The sequence below is a fragment of the Diaphorina citri genome, unplaced genomic scaffold, assembly GCF_000475195.1.
Source record: "Diaphorina citri unplaced genomic scaffold, Diaci psyllid genome assembly version 1.1 scaffold92, whole genome shotgun sequence".
Lineage (NCBI taxonomy): Eukaryota > Metazoa > Arthropoda > Insecta > Hemiptera > Psyllidae > Diaphorina > Diaphorina citri.
In genome coordinates this window covers 158449-167841 of record NW_007377529.1, presented here as the reverse complement: position 1 = coordinate 167841, position 9393 = coordinate 158449, and the positions used below count along the sequence as shown (strand labels likewise).

Sequence of the window (9393 nt, the reverse complement as noted above, 5' to 3'; positions counted from 1 at the left end):
GCAATTAATTACGTGCATTTCACGTTTCCTGATGATCGAATTATTAGTTGTCTTATCAGATATAGATATTACCCATGTACCTACCTAGCTACCTACCTATCCATATTAGATATTAACTTCATAATGTCTGAATTACCTATGTACCTAGTTACCCAGAGGTAGGTTGCTAGTTCTACCTACTTGGATTAAATTATAAGACGACACGGTTGAAAATCAAAATGCAAATTTTCCTCGTACCTATGGCATACACATAGGAGTCATAGGAGTTTAGCTACTACGCAAGTATTTTAGAGATGTATTTTAAACTAAAAGTCCAACCATACCTACTAAACAAACTTCCACAGGAATCTCTAACGTGAGGAAACCCTGTATTTAAATTCAAATCGACAAAGTAACCAAAATCTATTATTTCCAATGGGCATTTCAACATTTTTAACTCTTTCCCTGCCAGAGCTGATTGTGACTTGGCCAAGCTAAATATGTGTACAATTCTCAAGGGGCCAAATTTTTTTAAGTCTGTTAATCGGTCTTCTTTAGAAATCCTGCATTATTCAAACACCCTGTAATTCAAAATCTCCACAAAATACCTACAACTTAATCTAATATATTCCAACCTAATACATAATAATCTAATCACACACTTTCACTTCATTACCGATCTTGCTGGGACCTGGTTAGATCCTGAGTGACCTTACCATCAGCAGCTACTTGTCCCTGAATTACTTCAGTGAGCAGGATTGACCAATACTCCGGAAGCGACCATCAACTCGACTTGAAGAGTGAAGGAAAAAAATAAATCTTCATCGGATATTTTAAATGGAACGATGAAGAAGAAGAAGCAGGGAGGAGAAGAAGAAGAAGAACAACAACGACAAAAACAACAACAACAACAACAACAAGGAGGAGGAGGAGGAGAAGAAGAAGAAGAGTTGTGTGAGATACTGTGTGGTCACTACTGTATAAACACATGTTTACCTATGATATACAACATGTGTATAAGTAGGTATGTACTATAATTTGCTAATTAAACCTAATCATATGTCCGGTAGGTAGGGTATGTCCTGATTTTTCCCAACCAATCAATACCAAATAAGGATAAGCACGTGCGGGTCTTTAGTTTATATTTCGGGGAAGATTATTGACAGTGATTACAGGCAATGGTTGAATTTGGATTGATTCTCGAGCCCAAATACCAAGAAAAAAATCCGCGGGATGATATACCTAATAGTCCAATGAATATACCAAACCGCAACCTTGCCGGCAGGCGCGCGAACGTCAAGATCTTTGCCGATAGTGTCGATACATCGAACTTGTAAATGATCGAATTATCTGCAAATTACAAACTATGAGTTATGTTAGTTATGTATCTACCTTGGTGCTACCACAACATAATACTTTATTACAGGTGTATTATAAAAAACACGTAGGTGCATTTTGCATTTTTACAACAATCTTGAGGATTCAATAAACAATCCACCGGAGTAAATGTTTTATAACGAAGCGAAATGAGTTAAACATGTGAGAAGTCGGAGTGCCAGGTCGGATTGGACTGTACTCAATCAATTCAATGTACAATTACATGAGCTTGCTATAAGTATGCGTGCTATTTCTCACCATTCAACGAAGGAAACAATTTCCTATACTCATTTTCTCGAGGAAAATCCATGAACTAGGTATCTTGCTATAAGTATGCGTGCTATTTCTCACCATTCAACGAAGGAAACAATTTCCTATACTCATTTTCTCGAGGAAAATCCATGAACTACCTTTCTCAAATCTCAGCCTATTTAAAAATGCCATTAATATGCAGAGGTACCTGTATCAATGCAACCAACTTAACAACCAATAAAAAAAACTCAATACAAATCGATGTTCGTACTAGACCTAGTTCTTTTATTCTAGTTACTTCATACTGTCTAGCAGGATGACATCAATATGTTCAGAACTAGAGGTAAGTAGGTTCACTACAAGTCCAATGTATCATACAATGGCTAACTAGGTATTGCATCTATCGGTCCATACAGCATTGACGATATAACAATGATATTTAATCTTAATTCAAATTCAATTGTTAACACAAGTGTGTTTTATATTGCAAGTGTATCTCGAACACAAAAGAATAGTAAAATAAGCAAAGCATAAAATAAACATTATGACTTCGTTCGATTAATATGAGCAATTACATGCGAAATATGGTCTATTACAGGTTAGGTACGATCGTGTTAAGGTTAGATACTCTACTTGAGGACCTGATGTTACAGTCGCTTTTTGCTCGTTTTGTTTTGAGAAAGGATCTCGTATCCAAATGGCCAAGTGCCAAAAAAGATCAGAAGTTGGACACGAAGCTTGAGGATTTTCTCAGAGAGGCTTCTTTTTTGAGAGATCAGTCCTTAGATCGGCTTATTACGTAACCCTCTGAGCTCTCTAATGACTTATATTTGAATAGAATTTCAGCTTTTCCTTTCTAGGCTCTTCATAACTGGTACGGAACCTACTTTTTTCTAATACGATCTGTACACATCTTATTTAGTTGTCCACAACTATTATTATTTCAGCCTGAACAAGCAACTTTGACATTAAGTAAACAGTTTCCTTCGTGTGCATATCGCTAAGGCAAATAATGTAGCAATGGTCAAGAAAATAATAGCTTGGAATTATACGCAAGTACCCACCAATAAGTTCATAATAATAGGCCATTTGTCCATCTGAGTAATACAAGTATGCACGGACGGTATTGAATCCATTAGTAATAACACTTATTTGAATAATCCAAACAGTAATAACCAGCAAGGACGAGGGACAATATTAGGAGAGCGGCTAGATTATGGCGGTAAGACACTGGAATTACTGTGTAGAAGGATTGGAATTCGACTGCCAGAACAGAGATTTCTTTTTAATATTAGATCCAAACCGAAAAAGAATCAGATCAGATCAGATTTAGACTGTAATTTGTAGCGATATTCCTACTAAAAGTTTGCCTAAAAAGGGAAATTTTATTGTATTCTGAAAAGGTTCATTCTACTGGACAGGCAAATAGGCATATGTGATACCTTTCTGGTCTTGTGGTCAAAAGTACTGAATCCTGACTCGCAAGTGCGTGGTTCAACTCCTAGCCAAGAGTAAAATTTCTGAGATAGGTAGATAATGTCGTAAAAAGATGTTATTTAAGCATATAACTATTTATTTATATTGAATTAGAATACTTACTTGATCTATAATTGCATTGACTAAAGGTGAGAAGAAGAAAGCTGTGAGGCAACCAAATCCAAGAAAGACCAGTCCTATTGCTATGGCAACCCCTGTAACACAAAGAGAATTGGAAAGCCATTAATAGGAGGTAAAGGATAGGACTTTTGTGGGCACTGCAGGTAAATTGCTGTCCTATCTCAGCAATGAGCAGTCCAATGAATTCTAAAAGAACTTGCAAGAAGGACTAATAAAATTCCATTTTATGTGCCAAGCACTTGGCATTGTATGTTCTGACGAAATTCGCTGTCACTTTGTATGAGGACAGAGTTTACGGATGGGACAGACACGTTTTAGTCACGTTATCTTTAGCCTTGTGATAATTCCACTGGAACTTTGATATTTGACATTAATAACAGACGGTTGCATGCATGTCCGGTTTACAAACACTCTGAGTTTTTCGATTAATCAACACCAAATTTGGCAGGAGAATGATTGATTGACGAAAGGTTAGTGTTGGCTCTCATGTTAGAGTCCTATATTTGAGCGCTCAAAATCAGGGGAGCAAAGCCCGCGGGTACACTGGTAATAACTACTAGTACTAATCTACTAAAGTTAATGTTTAGTTGGCTTAAGTGTTTTGGCCCGAAATGAGGGTTCAAGAATCAGGCGCAGATTCAAGACTATGGATTGGACCCAGGGAACAGAAATTGCATATAACTGCTTGCTTTCCCGCTTTAGATCGTTCACTAACAAAGTCTTTCCTCTACCCTACAGCATGCGAGTACCTTTTTTATCTCCTTCGACCAGATCATCATTAGTGCAAATTTTAGATAATAATTATCTAAAATAGGGTCAACTTCGGTCTAATTTTACTGTTTTAAATGTTCAACACAATTTCTTCCTCTTCGTCTTCTTCTTCTTTTTCGTCTTCTTCTTCTTATTTGTCTTCTTCTTCTTCTTCCTCCTCTTCTTCTTCGTCTTCTTCGTCTTCGTCTTCTTCTTCTTCGTTGTCGTCTTCCCATTTTTCCTCCTTCTCTTATTCTTCTTCTGGATTAGTCAACACAATTTCTTCCTCTTCGTCTTCTTCTTCTTTTTCGTCTTCTTCTTCTTATTTGTCTTCTTCTTCTTCTTCCTCCTCTTCTTCGTCTTCGTCTTCTTCTTCCTCTTCTTCTTCTTCGTTGTCGTCTTCCCATTTTTCCTCCTTCTCTTATTCTTCTTCTGGATTCAGATTTCGGACTATATTTCCCTCAGCCTCGTCAGACAATTGAGGAACCAATTAGTAGTCACCAATGGTGGCATCTTTCATGGCCTTGATCTCTCTGCTTATCAGCACTCATCTTGTTGTGTCTCGTGAAATGGACTGGCTTGTCATGACATAAACATAATCTGGTTGCACTAATGTCCTAATGTTCCTACATAAATTCCAGATGTCATGGCAACCTGCTAATAGGTCGTAAGTACCTTGTCGTGACGTCACTGTACGTGATTGCCTCAATTAGGTGCTTAGGAAATCTAGGGAAACACAAAGAAAAATCATTAGGTTTTAGAGCCACCTGTTCACCTGTTAACGAGCCGGTTGTGTGAGATACTGTGTGGTCACTACTGTATAAACACATGTTTACCTATGATATACAACATGTGTATAAGTAGGTATGTACTATAAGTTGCTAATCAAACCTAATCATATGTCCGATAGGTATGTCCTGATTTTTTCCAACCAATCAATACCAAATAAGGATAAGCACATGCGGGTCTTTAGTTTATATTTCGGGGAAGATTATTGACAGTGATTACAGGCAATGATTGAATTTGGAACAACAACAACAACAACAACAACAACAACAACAACAACAACAACAACAACAACAACAACAACAACAACAACAAAGAAGAGGAGGAGGAGGAGGAGGAGGAGAAGAAGGAAAAGAAAAACATCAACCCATTGGACAATATTCATGGCCAATGACGTCCTGGCTTATAGGTAGAAATTTTCTTTGGTACCTAGGATCTTATTTGTACCCAAAATTCCACGTTTTCCTTTAATATTCATGTCTTATACCAGGAGAACCGGTGCCAATTTCTTTCCAAATTTTTGTCCTGAACTTCTGTCCCTACTACATAACTAAGAAGCCCATTTAACCCATCAGTCTAATCAAGGGATCTTCCATGTTACAGAATCTTCTATTTTTTTATATTATTTATGCAAAGCAAATCTAAAAGTTATACAATACAAATGATTCAACCATCAGTGACTGAGTAGGTGCCGACGTGTTAATGTTTGAATGAATTTCATAATGTGCATTACCTGCTCGTACAATTTCCTAATATTCATTGTCAAAGGGAAATAATAAAATTATCTTTCTTTTATCATTATTTTTATCATTAAAAAATAAGAAAAAAAAAATGTAGGTGCAATTTTATTATATTCGTGTGGTTCATGGTTGAGGTGATTTCAGCTCACGATTAGCACACTTCTGGAAATCTAGTGACTCCAGTGTGAACATCGCACGTTGTAAATGTTGGTTAGGTAGGTAGGTATTTACTTAGGAAAAAAAAATGTAGGTGCAATTTTATTATATTCGTGTGGTTCATGGTTGAGGTGATTTCAGCTCACGATTAGCACACTTCTGGAAATCCAGTGACTCCAGTGTGAACATCGCACGTTTTATATGTTGGTTAGGTAGGTAGGTAGGTATTTACTTAGGTAGGTAGATATAATATGACGAGTCAATGAGATGGACTATCCCAACATTCCCAACTACTTACCAACCTTATATAGTACCTATATACATCTAGGTAACCTATACCGGACTACGTATGCATCAAAGAGGAAATCTGCCGATATTTATCGTAGGTCAGTACGCGTACCAGGCCAGTTGACCACTAAGCTACGAATTTGGAGGCTACTGCCTGAGTAGGTAGCTAAAGGGATTGTTTACTCTTATGATGTCACCATACCCTTCCCTATTAGGAATGATGAACGAGAAATATTATTCTATCAAGACTAATCAAGAAGATAAAAAGGAAACGTGAAATCCTAGCTGAGGAAACGTCTAAAATGTCATAAGTCCAGACGTCACCATAGTTTGAAGTGGAAGAATTTTCACTTGTCCATTAATCAAGAGTACTTGAAGGACAAATCCTCAGAAACTTCTTCTCAAGGACGCTTGGTTAGGAAATCAAATTGAAAATCAACGTTGACGTTGTGAATTTGTGATAAATGATGACAGAAACTTCTACAGGTGACAGTAACTTCTGCAGGAGTCATGAGTGGTTTGCAAGTTATGAATTATGTCTTCGTGACCTGTTGTGTTGGAATTTTCTCTCGGTAGTTCGCGGTCTATTCTGCAATAATCATCTTTGAACTTTGACTATTTATACCATTAAGATAAATCACTGGAAATGTGATAAAAACCATAGCCGCAATAACATAGAAAAAATATTCAGGTTATTTTTTCTCCTTCTTTGATTCTTTGTCAATTAAATGTCTACTTATCTTTTATGATACAAAATGGCCTACAGTCACTCGCAGTTCAGTAGATACCTGATTTTAGCCCAGGTTAGGAAATCACCCTGTCCAATATTAGAATAGGCAGAGCCTATAGGTAAGTTCCTAACTAAGTATTTATCTAGTTAATACATAATTAATAATATCTCTACAAATGTTTATGTTTAGGGACTGTTGTAAAACTGAAACAATTTTATGATTATTACTTAGTATTGCCTATTGTACTGCGGTAGTTCCATCATAAAATTTAACCACTTAATGGCTTAGACTGAAAACTTGTGTCCTTCAAAATTTGAATGGGCTGGATAAAAAACGGGAAACAATGCCGAGAAGTTGGTTTCAACAGCGAACCCGCAAGGTTGCTTAATCTCCGATTAGCGGTTGGTTTTAAAAAAAAAAAAAAAAAAAAAAAAAAAAAACAAAAAAACACTGGTGTGTGTTCATGTTGACTTTAAAAATAATTTGTAAGACTCGAGAAAAAGAGAAAAAAGTAAGTAAATAATATGTATACCTAGTATAGCAAGCTCCAGAATTCATTCTCAATATTATGTCGGTTTTATATTTATTTATATTTAAGAGTGATGTCATGTTAATTTAGAACACGAACTTTTATTGGTATACCTACTTGTAAGCTTATGTTGTGAACAGCTTCAATCTCTTTTATCATGATAACGAAGCTTCAAGTATTTACTTTACCAGTAAATAAACTTTTTCATAGTGAGTTATTCATTGTAAAATTTGGTTTTTAAGCTTATGTTGTGAACAGCTTCAATCTCTTTTATCATGATAACGAAGCTTCAAGTATTTACTTTACCAGTAAATAAACTTTTTCATAGTTATTCATTGTAAAATTTGGTTTTTATACAAGCTCAGTTCGCGAGCAACCGAGTTGAGTTCAAGATGAGTGGTAATCTTGACCTACTATGATTCTAGGTTCATAAAAGTAGCGATGCTTTTGAATTATTCCACTCGACAGTCAACACAAGGCTGGAATACCCAATTAAAGCAATATCAAGATGTCAAACCCATTTACCCATAATAACACAAACCAGTCACTCCGCAACAAGGATCAGTCCTTAATAGAAAAAGAAAAAAATGAAAATTACTTGTGAAGTTTTCATGCCCGTACAATCATTTGTTTGATCTTGTTTATATCTATCTTATAGATATACCTATAGTTGATGCTCACAGATAGAAAGATAGGTACTAAAAATAAAAGTCCAATTTCGATGGACAACTTTTTTAATAATTTTCGATGTGGATTTGTTGAAATAGGTACATATTTCGACCTTCTTGTCATGGAGTTGATAAGTCACTCCGCAACAAGGATCAGTCCTTAATAGAAAAAAAAAAAAAAAAATGAAAATTACTTGTGAAGTTTTCATGCCCGTACAATCATTTGTTTGATCTTGTTTATACCTATCTTATAGATATACCTATAGTTGATGCTCACAGATAGAAAAATAGGTACTAAAAATAAAAGTCCAATTTCGATGGACAGCTTTTTTAATAATTTTCGATGTGGATTTGTTGAAATAGGTACATATTTCGACCTTCTTGTCATGGAGTTGATGGACATTTTTTCTTTGGTGTCCTTCAAAGTATACTCGTAATTCCAAAGTTTTTCAAACAAACTAAATCAACTCTTTGGATTCTCCATGTCCATTTCCCTCAAACCAACAGGACATCCTTGAAAGGCATTAATTTGATATAAAATATAATTAAAATTATTGACTCAAAGTGTGGCTTGCAACAGTATGGCCATTAGATGCCTTAGCGATTCATTGAAATGCTTTGCAATTTTGTATAAATCTACCTGACATTGGCTTCGAAAGAGATGACAGAAAAAATGCAAAGAGAAAGGAGAATAGGTGGATGAGGATGAATAAAAAAGTTTGCGGGAAGTAAATACTGCCCGCGAGGTCAAAAGAGGCAATTTTGTATAAATCTACCTGACATTGGCTTCGAAAGAGATGACAGAAAAAATGCAAAGAGAAAGGAGAATAGGTGGATGAGGATGGATAAAAAAGTTTGCGGGAAGTAAATACTGCCCGCGAGGTCAAAAGAGAAAAAAAAGTTGAAAAACTATGAGCAACTAGATACAAAGGAAATGAGATCTGAGAGCAAAAAATATTTTCCTTAAATCAAAAAATATCTGTACAAATTTAATACCTCTTTCAAAACTCAAGGATCGATGATGTATTACCTACCAACTTAAATAACTTGTTGGGGTTTAATCTACATACCTCCTAGAGGTAGGTTGCTAGTTCTACCTACTTGGATTAAATTATAAGACGACACGGTTGAAAATCAAAATGCAAATTTTCCTCGTACCTATGTCATACACATAGGAGTCATAGGAGTTTAGCTACTACGCAAGTATTTTAGAGGTGTATTTTAAACTAAAAGTCCAACCATACCTACTAAACAAATGGTAGGTAGGTAGATATAATATGACGAGTCAATGAGATGGACTATCCCAACATTCCCAACTACTTACCAACCTTATATAGTACCTATAGATATATATCTGGGTAACCTATATACCGGACTACGTATGCATCAAAGAGGAAATCTGCCGATATTTATCGTAGGTCAGTACGTACTTACTGTAATTAGCTGGGCCCGTCCCTCCGGGAATTTTTTAGCCCGTAATTTATTCGATCGTGATTAGAGAAAATCAGTACCTATGTACG

The 9393-nt window shown here is 35.8% G+C and overlaps 1 long non-coding RNA gene across 1 annotated transcript in view; it reads right to left on the bottom strand.

Annotated features, from left to right (window-relative positions):
- Window positions 1-3206: 3206 nt before the first annotated feature.
- LOC113473915 overlaps window positions 3207-9393 on the bottom strand; it is a 26128-nt gene continuing 19941 nt past the window's right edge. Inside the window, exon 3 of the long non-coding RNA XR_003395705.1 lies at window positions 3207-3299. This is a non-coding gene — a long non-coding RNA (uncharacterized LOC113473915). The remainder of the gene's footprint in view (window positions 3300-9393) is intronic.